Genomic DNA, 19065 nt, shown 5'->3' with positions numbered 1-19065 from the left:
TACGGTCTTGACGGATTAATTCTGCAGCCAGCACTTAGCTTACATACTCGTATAAGTATCTTTTTTTCTCAATGTAGGTAAGCAAGCATCTTTTTTTCTCAATAGAAGGAAGTTCCGATTTATTCAATGGATGATTCACTTTAAACATTTTTTAAATTATTTAGTTTTATTAATGAAAACAAAGTTAAGAATGTAATAAGTAGCTACTAATTACGAATGTCTTAAATTTTAAGGTGTTAAACTAATGCACCAACCTTGGAACTTACTAAGTATTAATGGATGAAAAACTTTAGATGTTTGTTTGAAAGGTTTGTGTGTGAGTGTGTGTATGTATGTAGACTTAGTTTGCTTGGATTAATTGATCGCTAAGACACAGATGGAACTTATGTTCTGCCAAGTAGTTAAATACAAGAACTAACTTGAGCAAAGTCTGCAAACAGCTTGTCATATCTCTTAAGAGAATTTCTCCCATTATACAAGTTTTTTTTTTGTATTATTATTATAATATATTCAAGTTAATGAGATGTAGAAATTATAATATAAAAGGGGGCCTCCGGAAACAGACAAGAGATCTACTTCACAAAGAGACTTAGAAGCAGTTAATTTGCATATAAAAATAAACTGAGCTAAGAGTGTTTAATTCTGTTACTGTTTCCTAAACTAGGCATTATACCAAATGTACTACTGTACTTGAAACACTTAACTTCACAAAAAAAAGAAGAAAAAACCTCTTCCGTTGTTATATCACCATTAAACTTGTAAAGCGGAAATATTAACTGCAAATTTTCGAAAACTTTTCACAGGACTCATTTAATCACATTCTCTAAAGTTCACACAGTTAATCCAAAGTTAAAAGTAGTGCTTTTGAAAAGTCTTACTTCCGTTTTTAAATGTTTCAACACCTTATTCACCTACATGAACATAACGTATTTCTTACCAGGAGAAAGCTTGATTTTTTTGAAAATTCTCTCATTTTTGCAATTCTATCTTGAACAATAAGAGAAAATAAATGTGTGGAGGCGTAACTGAGAAAAAGTGACGATGTTAAGTTATTAATTATTATGCACCCACTACGTCTTATCACTGATTGAAGACTTAATCATAATATTTATCAATATTATTTAGCCATGCCGTTGGCGTACTGGACTCCCACGCGGAGGTCCCGGGTTCGAATCCAACTGCTGACCCTTAGATTTTTTTTTCCTAGAAGCTTCTTACAGCTCACAGTTCGGTGATGGGCAGTGTTGTCTGTAATGAGAGAACACTGTCCGGAGGCCGGCAGTGCACTGAAAATAGCTCCGGGTGCCAATAACCTTAGATGTTGACGCGCCTTAAATCTTAAAAAAGATCCTTAGATTTTCTCTTCCTAGGAGCTTCTTACAGTTCACAGTTCGGTGATGGACAGTGTTGTCTGTAACGAGAGAACACTGTCCGGAGGCCGGCAGTGCTCTGAAAAAAGCTCTGGGTGCCAATAACCTTAGATGTTTGACGCGCCTTAAATCTTAAAAAAGATCCTCAGATTTTCTCTTCCTAGAAGCTTCTTACAGCTCACTGTCCGGGTGATGGACAGTGTTGTCTGTAATGAGAGAACACTGTCCGGAGGCCGGCAGTGCTCTGAAAAAAGCTCTGGGTGCTAATAACCTTAGATGTTTGACGCGCCTTAAATCTTAAAAAAGTTCCTCAGATTTTCTCTTCCTAGAAGCTTCTTACAGCTCACTGTCCGGGTGATGGACAGTGTTGTCTGTAATGAGAGAACACTGTCCGGAGGCCGGCAGTGCTCTGAAAAAAACTACGGGTGCCAATAACCTTAGATGTTGACGCGCCTTAAATCTTAAAAAAGATCCTTAGATTTTCTCTTCCTAGGAGCTTCTTACAGTTCACAGTTCGGTGATGGACAGTGTTGTCTGTAATGAGAGAACACTGCCCGGAGGCCGGCAGTGCACTGAAAAAAGCTCCGGGTGCCAATAACCTTAGATGTTTGACGCGCCTTAAATCTTAAAAAAGATCCTTAGATTTTCTCTTCCTAGGAGCTTCTTACAGTTCACAGTTCGGTGATGGACAGTGTTGTCTGTAACGAGAGAACACTGTCCGGAGGCCGGCAGTGCACTGAAAAAAGCTCTGGGTGCCAATAACCTTAGATGTTTGACGCGCCTTAAATCTTTAAAAACAAAAAACAAAAATATTTATCAGTACCTGCAGATATTAGAAGTACACCCTGGAGTCCTTCTATGTATTTTCCAAATGACGCTCATTCCCCTTTGATGCAAATAAAACTGGAATTTATATCCAGTAAAGTGCAATAGACGCACACGATCCAAATTAGTACCATTTTAAGGGTGTTAAGCTGGAAGGATCCGCGTTCCAAGTCCTGTCTGTTTAGTATCGGGTGTTTATGATTTTGCCCTATTTATCTAGGTCACCCCGCTTGTGTCTAGTCTGTTCCTATTTAAAAAGAGGGGCTGGACCCTTTTTTTGTTTTATTATTTATTTAAAAGGCAAAGCCGTTTTGTTTTAACACTACTTAAAAAAAAAACTAAGTACCAACCGGACAAATTTTTAAAAACTTCGCCTTTGTTTAATCTTGAAAGAGTTATGGTAAACACTATCCACACTATAAGCTTCTGGCCCCGCGTCCACGACATCTAATTGGTAGTTGGGCTTAATATCCAAGAATGATGTAAGAAAAATAGGCGATTAGTTTACTTAAATATACTACTCTATCTGCAACAAACTCTGCTCAGGGCAAACTGCGAGAGACAAAAAAGTATCTTTTTTAAATAATAATAACACGTAAGGGAGGAAATATCTCAGTGGTTAGCGTTTTAAAAATCCCAATTAAAATATTTCGATCAGTTTTGGGACCAAATTGAGCAAAATTCCACTTAGGTTTACCAAATCTTCAACTTTGTTTGAGCAAAGCCGTCTTACTTAATTAAGTCCCCGAAAAATATTTTGTACTTTAAATTCGGAGCTTTGCAGCGAGCCTGCAAGTTAAAGCAACAATATAACAAATGTAGCTCAGTTTAGAATAATAAATGTTTGGGTACATTGCTTTTCAGGTTATATTTTTAGCAATTACTTTATCATTTATTTCTAATTCGGAAATGATTAAATTTTATATTTGTTCGCCAGTTTCTCTAATAACTAGCGTATGAAGTCAGCTACAGGAAGCTGAGCGTACAATGTCTTCCGCTCAGTAAAAGTCAATCAGAAGAACACTTTCTTAGCTATTTATTCTTGTACCCACAAAAAAAAAAAAAAACCTCACAAATACATCTGATGCTATTTGGGGGGGGGGGGGGTGGGGGTAATTTTAGGGTGATTCTAGGGTTGTGAGATTTCCCCAAAAAGATCTCAAGACATTTATAGGGAACATGTATAGCTTTAAAATCCACTAGAAATTTAAGAAGATATGAAGAAAACTGTATCAAGTTAGGACGACGACGTAAATTTCATTTCTTTTTTTTTTTTTTTTGACAGGATTACGATTAAAGCGCGTGATTACGTATCATAAATACACGGAGGATATTGTGTAGTGGCAGAACTGGGGATATGAAGGCGCCCATTATCCTGAACGTCTTAACTCATCCGCTTTTCCAACGGATGATCATAAAGTAGAAAATACGCCCCTTCCTCCATTCAAGTTCCTGGTAGTCTATTAAAGAACCATTTTATGATGGCAACTACTAACGAAAACCCAATGGTGGATATGGATAAGCCATTATTTCCAACGTTCACTACATGGGCTCATCGCGCTCTTTACGTGTAAAGAAAGCACGTTGGGCAAAAAGAAAAAAATACATCGTGAGGTGCAGAAGAAACTCGTTAAAACCCGGGCGATTTACTTGATTCTGTATGAATAGAGATTTATATTCTCCTACCTTCAGCGGTACCCTGGAGTTCCTACCCAAGTATGAGGAAGATGGAAAGAAAGAAAGGACTCGTATTTCTCCAGCCATATCTCCTGCAGGTACTCCATTTTGTCGTCGCCATCTCCTGTTTTCTCCCCCCAGTTATCCCACTAAAATTCACCACTTTCTTCAAGTGAATTTATAACTGCCTCTTTTCAAGGACTTCTTCACATTTTACAGTCTTTATCGCCGCAGTTATCCATCTCAGCAATCACACAACATTAGGCGCAGTTGTAATAATAAAAACCTGGAGTCGATATTATAACCGTTGCGTAACGTAACACTATCTTTCCAGATAAATATATATAAAGCATTCTCGGAAAATAAATACGTCTCATTTGGAAAATAATAACCCAATCAAGGAAACTTAAAACTTTGATTACATGGTACTTTCACTGCTATGTTATTTTATCAGTGGGGAGGAACACTCTGAGCTATCCAAAACTCCTCTGGACCTCCTTATTGGTAACCAATAGCAACGAACCGAGCCACCTGAGTTTCCCAGTAGCCCGCACTAATCGAGCAACATTCTCAAGGGATACCAGAATAAGCTCCTCCCACTGGTAACCTATTTCTACCAATGATCTATCCTCCGCAGACCCTGAACTATCGTCATGAGATTTGATGGGTGTATCCACCTCTGTCTCTCAAAAAATCAAATTTTTGGCTAGAAGCATCTAAATATTTTAAACAAATTTTTGGATTAGTCAATTTGTAGTAAAGAAAGATTAAGATGTCTGCCTGGACAGTGGCTGCAACAGAGATTAAGAGGGCCTGGAAAACCAGGACGCACAAGAAGACGTAATCGCCGGCAACTAAGATGGTTGAATGATGATGTAGAAGATTTATAGGCAAAGCCCAGTGCAAGAAGATGCCACCATAAAGCGTACGACCGACATGTTTGGAATGAATTCTTTGAAAAGGTCAAAGGTATTGATTTTTAAGTATTGTGGAGCATCCATATTTTAAACCATCTCCGGGCGTTAATCGTCAAAAAAGTCCGCAAAAAAAGTGTTCTGTATTTTCTATAAGAGATAGAAAATGTAGATATTTATTTTTCAGAGTCAGTTATAACATTCAGAATGGGGAAAAAAACATTATCAGCATCTTTGGAGGGTATCTTTGATGTTCTTGCTCAGAAATCTGTGGAAATTATGAAAAATGGACGACGCTTAAGGCACCATATCTTCAAAAAAATAGGGGAAATGTAGTTTCCATCCACATATATTTTTAGAAATATAGTTTTCAAATATTTCGAAATTTGGCTACACAATTTGATTCGTTTTTAAATTGTACAACTATTAAAAAAAATATAGATACCCTAAAACTGAAACGTAATTTTTAAAAGACACGCCACTTCTAAAGCGCCTCTAAAATGAATTTCCAATAAGATTGATTCATATGAACATGATCGGGTGTGTTAGTTTTTGAAATACATAGTGCAATAAGCAGAACTATGCAGGCTGTAAAAGAACTCTCTTTTGGCAGTAGTTTTGACAGAAACCTTGAGAAAACAAATGAGCACAGGACACGAACGTTTTTGTACACCCAGCGATTAATTTATTATGTAATATTTTTATTAAAAGTATGAATGCCAAAAACATGAAATCGTGAAGTCAATTTTTCAGACAGGAAACACTCCGCAAAAATAGCCGGAAGTATGCACCAAGGAACAGCGCGTCAGAAACAGTTTTCTGGTTTTCCTCTTAATATTATGGACCCCGAACCTTGACCTAAAGTTCCCTTAAAAGGGTGCAGTAAATTGTAAAAGTTACTTTTCATCCAATGAGACTCTTGGAAAGGACGCCGGACGAACAGACTAAAATCTATGGACATACGACATCATTGACTTGGGCCCCCTTACTAGACCCGTCAACTAAAAACCGGACTTGATTGACCGTATTTTTTCTCAAATTTAACTAGAAAATATAGTTTCAAGAACAAATAACTAGTCATTTAATAGCAAAAAAATTAATATTTCAATCAGGTTTACTTTTCTAGAGAGAGGAAATACTTAATGAACGACATACAGAGGAAGTTCCCGTCTCGATAAAGTTGAACGCGATTGGGCCCCACGATCAGTAATGTACTCATTATGTCATAAATGTAGAAAGTTGAGCTACGAGTAAGTACTTCATTCTGTACGAACTTATCGATCACAGCAATTGACTAAGAATTACATGAACCTTTACTGCAATTTACTGTCTGACATATTTCTAAACAATTTCAATATTTTCTTAGGCATTTTCTTTAATCTTTCATGAAGCCCTTTATCGATATCTTAAGGTACATTTAAAATCTAAATAAGAATGTTGCACGGTCACCTATATGTACATTCTTTCGACAAATGAAAGTAAAATAATATGAAAAGTTACCATTATTTTCCAAAATTTTCTATTAATATTTCGATTTTTTTTTTACTCTTGAAGAAAATAAATAAATAAAGAAAATTCCAAAAAAATGAAGTAGGTTTTTCTTTTTTCTTTTTTTTTATTACTTTAGGAAAAATGAAAACCTAAAAAGGAAGTAGCTAAGCAAAAGTCGGTCTCTCAATTATCTTTATTTCAACGCCTCTAGAACGGTCGTCGTACCCTTACCAATTTGCATTTTAATTAAACAAAACGGAAGTAAGGTAAATATTGAACAGTCTCTGTTGGTCTAGAAAACCAGGTATTTTATTTTATTACTATAAAATTAAAAAAATAAATAAATAATTATTAATTAAAAAATGTTAATATTTTAATATTTAATTATCAGTATTAATTATTTAATTAATAATATTATTAATACAAATAATATTATTAATTACCTAGCAAATTAATTTGGAAATTTTATTCGAGTTCATTTTTCATTCATTTACGTAGTATTTAATATAACTCTCTATAGACCCATAAAAATTATTCATTAATAAAATTTCATCCCTTACTATCAAATATTTAGGTAAAAAATATCGTATATTAGATTTTAATTAAAAAAAAAAAGATTTAAATTAATATTTTTTTAAATAATGAAAAATAGATTTTATAATTAGTTTAATTAAAAAATAAAAAATAGTAAACGTTTTACTTACGATTTTCCCCCCTCCAAAAAAAAAGATGACAAGATATTTAGATGTTACGTTCAAGAAAACTGTAAACGCGAGCCGACCGAACCACTAGTTGGGGATGATGCTGTCCGAGTTCCGAGATGAACTGTTGCACACTATAGCCCGGGCTTATGCGAACTGTGGCGACCATTGCCGGAAGTGAACGATCACATTTAAGACCTCCTACCCCCCCCCCCACATGGATGGGGATGGTTTTAGATTATATTTTGTATTTATTTTGTAATTTAATGGTTTCGAAATTTTGAAATGAAATACAAAAAAAAGAAGCTCAAAAATTCAAACTTAAAGTTGAGCTTTTAATATTAAGCCAGTTTTGCTCTCTCATTCGCACCTTCCCTCTCTTTCTCATTCCCAACCCTTGCATCCCCCATATTTCTGTACTATTTTAAGTCTGAATCTTAATTGAACTCAGGACGTATCATTTGATTTGCAATCAGAAAATTACAAAATGACCTTTAAAAAATTGTAAACTAAATTACTCATCCATTAACGATTTACTCACAAAATTTTTCCAATGGGGTCTAGGGAAATATTTTTTATTAAAGTTTTTCCAAACTTTGTAACTAACACAAGCTAGTTTTTCTCTCTGTTATACTCGACTAATAATAGAATTTATTGGGATTCAAATCTGGAATCTCCTAGTGGGAATCCAGTGCACCAGAAAACTTCTAATTAATCCCTAATCCCTAGCCTTTTATTTTTTTCTTATTATTTTTAAAAGGAAAAACTGCAAAAAAAAATAGTCATGCTTAAGGAGGCAGTTTTTTTTAGAAAACATGTTTCCCGAGCACAAAAGTGACCCAAACGAACACTCAGATTTTTTGATTATTTCATTTCTTAAAAACATTTTCTAGAATAGAGGTATCACTAGGCGCATTTTCTTATTTTGAAACCTATATATTCATAGTTATTAACTTTATTAATAATTTTCCAATTAAGTTAAAACTAAACAACTCTTAGCAACAATATGCAAATTGGGCTGGTATTATTTCTAATAATACAATATAATTTCATGAAATTACCTACATAAACATTTCATTCAAAATAGAACAGCTGGATTTACCTCTTTGCTAAAATCGTTATTTCAGCTTTATGCCTCCCAAATTTTCTTTAAAAACCGTTTATGTAGATCTGTAATTTTTATTTGAAATATTTGTGTAGGAAAACCTGATGAAGCGTGCATAAAGGATTAAGGGTGAAAAACAATTCTACCAAAATTGCCATTTCCGATTGGCTAAAACATTTCCATAATGCTCGGCAACTATCCTTTGTATAGACGGTTAAAAATGTGCGGCTGAAAATCGAGTAAAAAGAAAATTACGTACATTTTCCGAAATGATACTCAAAAGAAAATCCTCCACTTACGGGAGCTTGGGAAAAGTAAATATATGTTATCAAGAATGGGAGAATAATAGCAATAAGGGGGGGAAAAAAATATGATATTTGTGTTACAGCAGATTTCCCTGTATGTCTCTTTGTGTTTAACTGGGCTTGGGAAAAGGCTTACAAACAGCAGGTAGACAATTTCCCTCGACATGTATAGTAAGTCCATTTTATATTTATTCAGCTTTATCTTCTCTGTGCTGCTGCGTGTATCCGAAGTCATTGAATATGCTTCTCACGACGCTGTTAACAAAACTACCTGAATCTGAAGAACAGCTCCTCGTCCTTTCTCTTTTGTATCTCTCAATCGGTATTCCAGGTAGAATTACAGTTTGATCAAAGTGTAAAGGGATAACTAAAACAAAAATTGCTGTATAAGGTGCTTTCGTTCCCTAAAATCTATTTTTTCTTTTGGTTTCTCAACCAATTAAGGGCAGATTCAATAATTTAAGAAAATCTCACTTCAATTGTTTTCCTTAAATAAGGACAAATAATTTGTTACAATTCCAGTTTCATAATAATTGCATTGTATCGTACTTATCGCTAAAAAAAGACTTGGTCTTATTACAAGAGTTTGACAAACATTATTTAAACAAAGTCTGTACAAAAAAATAAACAAGACAAAAATAAAGTTCTAATCATAAAACAAAAAATAAGAACTATTTTGTTCCAAATTGAAAAAGTTCGTGAACTTAAATCATCATGTTATTCTCATGTTGAACATATTAATGGACATAAATAATAGAGAAGCATTGTAATTGCTAAAGCAATCGAGTATCTTAGTAAATCGATATTAGATCAATAATTCGCCTAATTTTGAGCAGTTAATCTTAATATACAGGGAGTACACGGGGGAGAGGCTGAAACTTCGAGTGATGATTCAGCAGCTCAAATGCAATAAAAAATTGTCTAGTAATCGCCTATTTTTTTCAGGCGGGGCTTAACGTCCAACTACCAAAATAGGTGTCACGGACTGAGGCGACTAGCAAACATACTTTACTGTAAATTTCTTTTATTAACCATTAAATAAAATCCAAGGCCTAAGACAGGGAATCGAATCCACTAACCAACAATACATCTTAGCTTTGCGGGTCTAGTTTATAACCGCCTAACACACTTTACTATAAATTTCTTTAATTAACCATTAAATAAAATCCAAGGCCTAAAGACAGGGAATCGAACCCACTAAACCAACAATACATCTTAGCTTTGCGGGTCTAGTTTATAACCGCCTAACATACTTTACTGTAAATTTCTCATATTAACCATTAAATAAAATCCAAGGCCTAGATCGGGAGAATCGAACCCACTAAACCAACAATACATCTTAGCTTTGCGGGTCTAGCCTATAACCGCCCAACATACTTTACTGTAAATTTCTCATATTAACCATTAAATAAAATCCAAGGCCTAGATCGGGAGAATCGAACCCACTAAACCAACAATACATCTTAGCTTTGCGGGTCTAGTTTATAACCGCCTAACATACTTTACTGTAAATTTCTCATATTAACCATTAAATAAAATCCAAGGCCTAAGACAGGGAATCGAACCCAATAAATCAACAATACATCTTAGCTTTGCGGGTCTAGTTTATAACCGCCTAACACACTTTACTATAAATTTCTTTTATTAACCATTAAATAAAATACAAGACCTGGGGACCGGGAATCGAACCCACTAACCAACAATACATCTTAGCTTTGCGGATCTAGTTTATAACCGCCCAACATACTTTACTGTAAATTTCTCATATTAACCATTAAATTAAATCCAAGGCCTAGATCGGGAGAATCGAACCCACTAAACCAACAATACATCTTGGCTTTGCGGGTCTAGTTTATAACCGCCTAACCTACTTTACTGTAAATTTCTCATATTAACCATTAAGTAAAATACAAGACTTAAGACCGGGAATCGAACCCACTAAACCAACAATACATCCTAGCTTTGCGGGTCTAGCCTATAACCGCCCAACATACTTTACTGTAAATTTCTCATATTAACCATTAAATAAAATCCAAGGCCTAGATCGGGAGAATCGAACCCACTAAACCAACAATACATCTTAGCTTTGCGGGTCTAGTTTATAACCGCCTAACCTACTTTACTGTAAATTTCTCATATTAACCATTAAATAAAATCCAAGGCCTAGACCGGGAATCGAACCCACTAAACCAACAATACATCCTAGCTTTGCGGGTCTAGCCTATAACCGCCCAACATACTTTACTGTAAATTTCTCATATTAACCATTAAATAAAATCCAAGGCCTAGATCGGGAGAATCGAACCCACTAAACCAACAATACATCTTGGCTTTGCGGGTCTAGTTTATAACCGCCTAACCTACTTTACTGTAAATTTCTCATATTAACCATTAAGTAAAATACAAGACTTAAGACCGGGAATCGAACCCACTAAACCAACAATACATCCTAGCTTTGCGGGTCTAGCCTATAACCGCCCAACATACTTTACTGTAAATTTCTCATATAAACCATTAAATAAAATCCAAGGCCTAGATCGGGAGAATCGAACCCACTAAACCAACAATACATCTTAGCTTTGCGGGTCTAGTTTATAACCGCCTAACCTACTTTACTGTAAATTTCTCATATTAAACATTAAATAAAATCCAAGACTTAAGACCGGGAATCGAACTCATTACCACAGTACGATACATATTAGCTTCGCAGGACTCCAAAAAATTATTGCTTGTTGCAACTTTTACCAATACCCCGCCAAAAATTGTCTATAAAGGCTAGAAAAGTTAGGGCCGTTTTTATGGTGGAAAACGCGAATAGCGACGGAATAGTTTCGTTTTCCGTTTTATTGAATAATGATAGTTAAAAACTAAAATGGTTTACTTTTCTTTTTGTTCCTTCTCCAGAAATTGACATAAGAGTAAATTAGTAGTGAAAAGTCGGTTACGCAAAATCCCAGTTTTCTGCATTTACACCCCTCTGTTCGGGGTAGGGTTTTATTAAAAACAAAAAGCATCCATATGGTCTTGAAGCTCAATAAATGCGCAACTTTTTCTGAAATTATGTGACTCCTTGATTCATTAATCATTGAAAAAATGCAGTGGAAAATTTTAAACAAAAATCATCGAGAACGAATTTTTGTTGACATTAAAGTAAAAATTTCATTGTTTATAAGAAACATTTTTAGGCTCTGAGTTAAGCATATTTATAGGAAATTTAATGCTCTTTCGTTCAAACAGATTTTTTGTAGGATAAAGGTTGAAAAAGTTACGGCCGTTTTTATGGTGAAAAACACGAATATCGACGGAAAAGTTAAAAATGCAAATATCTTGGACACTATTGAGAATCGGGCCAAAGTGAAGAGAATATTTTTTGTTGCATTTGAGCTGCTGAATCACCTCCCGAAGTTTCGACCACTCCTCCGTGTACACCCCCTGTATATTACATTGTTCAATTCATTTTCATCATTAAAAAGATTCAATTTTGTGTTTTGAGTGAGATTTGTAGCGATATATTTGTGTCTGAATGAGACAAAAAACAGGGCAAGCAATCAGGAAATGCTCTAAATTATCAACTTCGCCAGATTTACTGAGTTCACAAGATTTAAGTCCTGGGAATTCATACTTTATTCCACTTACAAAATAGCGAGGAGCTTTCTTTTCCCCCAGCATTAAGATTCATGTTAATTACGTCGAGAAAGCATTTTAAGTCTCATTTTATATTTAATCTAAGCACAAAAAAAGGCTTGAAGACTCTATGCTTCCTTCCAGGCTGCTAATCACCATTACAAAGACACAATTAACCAACAAAAAAAAAAAAGCACAAGCTGCAAACAAAGACAAAGACAAAGACCACAGAAAAAGTTATACTTTAACTTTGTTCTTCCTTCAGACTAATCAGGGATGCCTTTATTAAACTTAGAGACGGGCTGTTTGAGTGATTTCTACTTTTACCGCGATTGCTGGACGGAAATCAGATTACTACTAAGACATTAATTCGACCTAATACGGATGATAATTTGACGATAATGATAGTGGATGATGTTGATGAAGTTGAACGTCTAAGCAGATGCACGGTTTAAGGTTACACTAAACCGTATCCTGTACGAGGTGTGGCTATTAAATAACGAGACTATTGCTGTAAAACATTTTATTTTAAATTTATACATATTTAGTTATTATCCCCTTCAATATACACCCCTCCCCTATCCCTACAACGCTCCAAGCGAATGTACCATTGTTCGAAACAGTGCTGGAAGTCTTTTTCTGTCAGCTCCTGCATGACGCGTGCCGTTTTTTCTTTCACAGCTTCACAGCGGACTGAAATCGTGTCTAAAACTGAATGAAAACTCCATTGTCATCAATTGAGATTATAGAAAGAGGAAGTGCCTGGTCAGGGCAAATAAAGTAGGGCAAGTTTTTGGGTTTTTAGGCCAGAAAAACATCATTCTTGATGCATATTTATTTTTTCTAAACTTTGGAAAAATAGTAATTTCCACGAATTAGGAAAAAATTCCCCGGGGCATTTCCATTATCCGCTTAAGAGACCATCCCTTACCAGGAATGTGTGGCAATTAAGAACCTTCCAAGAACCTGGGAATCAAGCTGAACAGTATTAGCTCGGGTGTGTTTCTCTCAAAACACCCTGGAGGGTGTTCCAGCCCTGTAAAGTTGTTGGTAAAGAATTGTAGAAGACACAGCAGGGAGGGCCTGCTGCTCTACTGAGCTAGACAAAATTAACACCGCGCCAAATCTCATTTTCCAGGATATTACCTTGACGTGGGGCGGCAGGTTGTTGGTGTTCTTAGGCAAGGATGAGACGACGGGGGTCCTAGAAAGGAGAGTTTCCTTGGTAACCTTGGCTGGTGGGACCTCTGGCAATTCTCTGGCTGCTGTAGACTCTATCTTTACTATTTGCGCCCCGCCGCCCGGTCTCTTATATCCACTCACATAGGGGGGACATAGACTAGCTCCTTGGAGTACGTGTACTGGACGTTCTATGTAGTGACCAATACGTGACAGAATGGCAAAGTGCTGTCAGGTCCTGCTATGGCAGGCATTGTTTCACATTTATTTATTACTACATGAACTAACCCCTTCGTATTGACCCTTTTGCTGACCCTTTTTTATCCTTCTTACAGCTCTAAACAGGAACTTCCGAGATCTATACAATTTGCACCGGAACATGTAAGACATACAGATGAGATTAAGGTTTCATTTTTTGTTTTGAAGCTACTTATGAAGAAAATGTAAAATTTGTTCTGAAAAGTGGTACTTCAGGTTTGCTGAATAATTTTGTTCAAAAGTTTTTCCGGGTCAAAATACCAAATTTAAATTTTCTCACAATTTTCTGTTTCTGAGATAAAATGATAACAGACTGAACAACCTTCAGTAAAGCAACGAACATTGTAGAGAACTGAAGAGAGCGCAAAGTGTATTCATGCACACTGGTAGCCATAACAGTTGTAGTAAACAAATAGTATGCCCATTTGTCATGCTGCCAACAGGGGTGGATAAGTGCAGAATTCAGGAGAGTATTCTTTGAATACGCCCTGTTCAAATCTTCACCATTTTGCCGTCCCCCCCCCCGTAAGCCCCATTCTATTAGTTTCAGAGTTCATGTTTTGTGTACATGAGTGCCAAAAAATACATTTTCCCTTTTCTTCTATGATTTATGATTTATTTATTTTGTTTTTTGAATAAAAATACATAACTTTTAGCTCGAACAAGTCTCAGAACGTTCAGATAAGTTCAGCATATCTTCTTACTCAGCTAGTTGTATCGTAATCGTGCATTCTAGTTTGTGTTTTGAGATCGAAAGAATCTGTTTTACAAATCTACTTAATACGTAGGAGCAGTTTTTTAGGAATTGGCCAGTGCGTCTGTCCGTCTGGTAGCAAAATATCCGCCAGAGGATGTCGACTAAGTTTCACACTAATTAAGACGCGTTAACAGTTGGAGATCCGGTACTTTCTTCAGTGGCACTCCCGAGCAGAGTTCTCTGAATCCTGTCTGTCCCCAAGAGCTGAAAATGGGTCCCAGGAAGAGCAAATCTATGGAAAGTTTTGCTGGACTCGAATCTGCACGCTCCTTAACTCAATCCTGTGTTCAGAATTTTATTGTCTTTACTATTTCCTTTATTGAAATAATATAATGCAATAGTAATTTGTAATCAATAATTTTCTTTTTCAGCAATTTTATTATTTGAACTACTATGAATCTAATTTGGCAATACTGAGCAAAATATCAACATCAACCTCAAAGTAGTAATTTCACGAAGTTTTTGTTTTCTCTTTGTAGACCAGTTAAAATGTTATAGACTAATTATAAAAGGGTATACCAGGTCATATTTAGCTGACCGTACCATGTGAATATCATAACTGGATATATATTTAGAAGGGATGTAGGGCTGTACTAGGGCCTGGGTACGTGGGTGGTGATAAAGTTGCAGTAGTTAAGCCGTGAGCCAATTATTGAGCTCCTCCTGTTGTTTCAGCTTGAGAGAACTTTGTTCAGAGGCTCGTTATTACAAGTTAGATGCTGATTTATGGTAGCTTCAGTATAGGCTACACACCTACGCTACTGTTCACACTTTATTTACACAATTCTGGTGGGTTATCAGTACTGGTTTTTATTGCTGAATAAACCAATTAAAATTTGAAAAAATATTTATATATCCGAGTACTATAAAAAGAAAGAAGCAATTCAAAGATTTTTAAGATATACTCATCACAGTATCTCCTTCGTTTTCTCTTTGCTGGGGCAACCATTCAGGCTAATTTCGTTTTCCGCAGTTTACGTAAATGAATTTCCCTGAACCTAGAATTTGTCATAGATTCTGCAGTTAAAGGAGCATAGTAAAATGATCATGCTTGACGAAACATCACGTCACCTCTTCACTACGCAAAAAATCAACATTTCTTTTAGAGTAATTACAACCCAAAGTGAGTGCAGTCGCACTTACGGTGAATAAATTCCAAGTTAGGTTCTTTGAAGTTTCGATAAGATATTTATGCTTTTTGAAACTGTACTAAATTCTTTTTAGAGGAGTTTCAATTCCATTCCCTTCTTGAGAACTAGGCCCCCTTAAAAACCTGGACTCGGTGAAGTTAAAACTAAACGTCCCAACACTTCTATAGTTAATATTAACCAGGTTGAAAACAAAACACGGATCGGTTTGTGGATCTTATCTTCTTCACAGGATCAACAAAAAGGTTTGCGTAGATTGCAATGAGGAGGAGGATTTCAGGACAATATAATAATGATACGAGTATGTCCACGTTATGTAGTAGAAAGGAAACGAATGTTTGACGACTTATACAGGTATTTAGATGCACCATGTCGCTACGAAGACATAATATTCTCCACCAACATCTATGTACTTAAATCTGTAGTAGAACTAGCCCAGAAATACGAATGTATTTAAAAGTTATAGCTGATTAGAATGAATGGAAGAAAATGATTAGAGAAGGATTACGGTGATTTTAATTACGGTTAAGCTATAAGGAGGCAGGAATATAGAGTACTGATCCATCCATTAGTTTGTATGTAAATAGTTGTATATAGTAGAGGGATGAATGTGTGAAGCGAATGTATTTATAAGTAAGAATGGAGAGTGAGTGATATTCTAGTGACAAAAGAATGGCCTATCCAGGTGTACATGGGTATAATAGGGTAAATATGTATTGATGTAGAAATTGTTGTGCATGTGTGGTCGTACATAGCTTCTAGTTACAGTTATTAGGGTTAACGTAATTTATTGAGAGAATGTATATGAATACGAGTTGGTAAGCACCCTAGATAATGCTGGAAGTATGGCGAAAGCCAATGCCCAAAGAAGAAGAAGAAAAAGTAACAAAAATTATTATTTGCATACTTTCTCGAAGTGGATCTCAATTTTAGGAGGTTAAAGGGTAGTGTTCCTTTAAGGTCCATTTCTAGGATTGGTTCCTGGATGGTAAAATAATATCCAGATAATGTCAGTGAGAATTAGATTTGTTTTGAAAATTTGTATTTAAAGAAAAATTACAACAATGGGAGGAAAAGGTGGAAAATAAAAATGAACGAAGGGAAAAACACTAGTATTACTTTTAGGTCGCACAGTACGTATTCCAACCATCCTTTAAAATACCCTTATCCCAACAGCTGTCACCACTAAGTTGCTTAGGAATGTACAAAGACAAGAAACTGGTCTGGAATCCCCATAGTCTCCAAAAAAAGAAAAAGGCAAGAAACAAACTGACAATATAAACTTCTCTACAAGACTACTGTACACGATCCGAACACATAAAAACAAACTGACAAAGACAGTAATACGCCATATCCGGACTTGTCAAAATCCGAACTGTCCAGCTCAGCTGAAACTTTCTAGTTCAGAATTCAGCCAAAAAAAAATCGCAGACCATTCCTGGTTTTTGTTACAAAAACCCAAAAATCTGACCTAGAATTATTCCCTACATCAAATCACCTAGGTCCTTTTTTCTCGTCGCAAACATTTCCATTAATCGTTATCACCTCCATGCAAATTCTCTTATCTCGCGTAGTTTAAACACCTCCGGCACATCCTAGACGTTGGCTGAAGCGTCACAAGACCTCCTCAATTGACCAGTTATCGTGTTATATAGGAGATACCCATCGCCGGATGTGTACGCCTTCAGTGATGCAGTAATCATCATTTTGACTAATTGTATGCATTGTACAGGTGTAAATTTTAAAAATTGAGAAAGACTTTTTCATTGAATTTTCGGCTTCTGTTCAGTGTTTACTCGTAGATAATGAGGCACCATGGTAGCCGAGCGGTTAGAGGCGAGACCTGTAAAGCTAATATGTATTGTGTTACTGGGTTCGATTCCCAGTCTTTGGGCCTTGGATTTTATTTAATGGTTAATAAAAGAAATTTAAAGTAAAGTATGTTTGCTAGCCATTCTAGGAACTCTAGGCTGGGTAATGGTGCCCTGGTACGTCCAGGATTATAGTACACAGTTGTCCCTTGTTATTAAATAACGAGACTATTGCTGTAAAACATTTTATTTTAAATTTATACATATTTAGTTATTATCACCTTCAAAGTAGTCGCCTCCGTCCACGACACCTAATTTGGTAGTTGGACGTAAAACCCGCCTGAAAAAATAGGCGATTACTTTACTTTACTTTTACTCGTAGATAATGAAATTTACTGTAAATCCCCCACTTTACTTGGAAAATTCATTAATCACACGCCTCTTACATCAATCATGTTTCCATCATAAGTTTTTCTTTATTTAATCACATTGTAAAGAATTGTAGGGCTTTACAATTCAAGAGCGCCTGTTTTAATTGGTTGAGGAGGAGTTGAATTAAGAGTAGCACTTTTGTTTGATTGGATTTCGATTGTAATACAAATTTATTTACTACCATTATTAAAAAATATCTGTATACGAGTATAATAAAGGGAAAACAAAATTAAAACGGAAGAATGAAGTTTTTAATTAGAATTTGCCAACCTAAATACTCGCATTATCTACAGAATATTTGTCTGTCTGTGTGTGTGTGTGTGTTGGGGGCGGTGTAAGAATTGAGAGGAGGCGGTATCTCAGTTAATAATGAGGTTAGCACGATAGTAGGGTAGACCCGTATAGAATTGCTCTCCTAATCAAGTCGGGGGTGTTATAAAACGATGGCGAAGGCCCCTGCCAAGCAAGCGTCTTCATACACAAACTAGTGATTCATTGTTTTGAACTCTACTGTACAGCACTAGTTGTCCAAAACTTCGCCAATTTGTTGTTAAACTTCTACTCAAATTTCTGTATCAATTAATTATGGAAACTGTAGACGAAGGAGAGGAGAGATTGGCTTTACTGCACAAGTCTTCTCCTGCATCTTCTCAAATTATGATAAATACAATCTATCAATTTTACTATGGATTGATGATTCTAGGAACTCTAGGCTGGGTAATGGTGCCCTGGTACGTCCAGGATTATAGTACACAGTTGTCCCTTGTTATGCTATACGAGGTGTGGCTATTAAATAACGAGACTATTGCTGTAAAACATTTTATTTTAAATTTATACATATTTAGTTATTATCACCTTCAATATACACCCCTCCCCTATCCCTACAACGCTCCATGCAAATTTACCCTTGTTCGAAACAGTGCTGGAAGTCTTTTTCTGTGAGCTCCTGCATGACGCGTGCCGCTTTTTCTTTCACAGCTTCAATGGACTGAAATCGTGTGTTCCTTTTAATGCAGATTTGACTTTAGGGAACAGATAAAAGTCACATGGGGCCAGGTCACAGGCGAATAAGGCGATTGGCCTAAAACTGGGATGTTGTACTTGGCTAGAAACGTCGATTTGACAGACAATGCAGTGTGAGCCGGCGCGTTGTCTTGATGGAGAACCCCGTGACTTCTTCTTCCACAAATCGGGTCATTTTTTCCTTACTCTTTGATTAATGTTGATCAATTATAATCGATATTTTTATCCGTTTTGGACGTGAAAGGGCGCCCGGGCGTTCATCTTCTCCGACGTCTACTCGGCCATCTTGCAAACGCTTGAACCACTCAAAAACTTGCGCACGTGATAAAAATTCATCGCCATAAACTTCTTTTAATAAAAGATAAGTTTCAGTTGCGGTTTTATCAAGTTTTGATGTGAAATTTCACGACAGTTCGTTGCTCTACTACATGTGTAGTTATCATGT

General features: G+C 35.9%; 1 protein-coding gene and 1 long non-coding RNA gene across 5 annotated transcripts in view; one reads left to right on the top strand and one right to left on the bottom strand.

The window, feature by feature from the left end:
• LOC141450775 (ly6/PLAUR domain-containing protein 6B-like) overlaps positions 1 to 7119 on the bottom strand; it is a 325478-nt gene extending 318359 nt beyond the window's left edge. For all 4 annotated transcript variants that reach the window (XM_074121571.1, XM_074121572.1, XM_074121570.1 and 1 more), the window contains exon 1: positions 6982 to 7119. The gene's annotated coding sequence lies outside the window, so the exon portion shown is untranslated. The remainder of the gene's footprint in view (positions 1 to 6981) is intronic.
• Positions 1 to 19065, top strand: part of LOC141450777 (uncharacterized) — a 41758-nt gene that overhangs the window by 8498 nt on the left and 14195 nt on the right. The gene's annotated exons all lie outside the window — the stretch shown is intronic.

Source organism: Rhodnius prolixus, unplaced genomic scaffold (genome assembly GCF_049639745.1).
Source record: "Rhodnius prolixus isolate KJV_2025 unplaced genomic scaffold, Rpr scaffold_8, whole genome shotgun sequence".
Classification (NCBI taxonomy): Eukaryota; Metazoa; Arthropoda; class Insecta; order Hemiptera; family Reduviidae; genus Rhodnius; species Rhodnius prolixus.
This window is presented reverse-complemented; position numbering and strand designations above follow the sequence as displayed.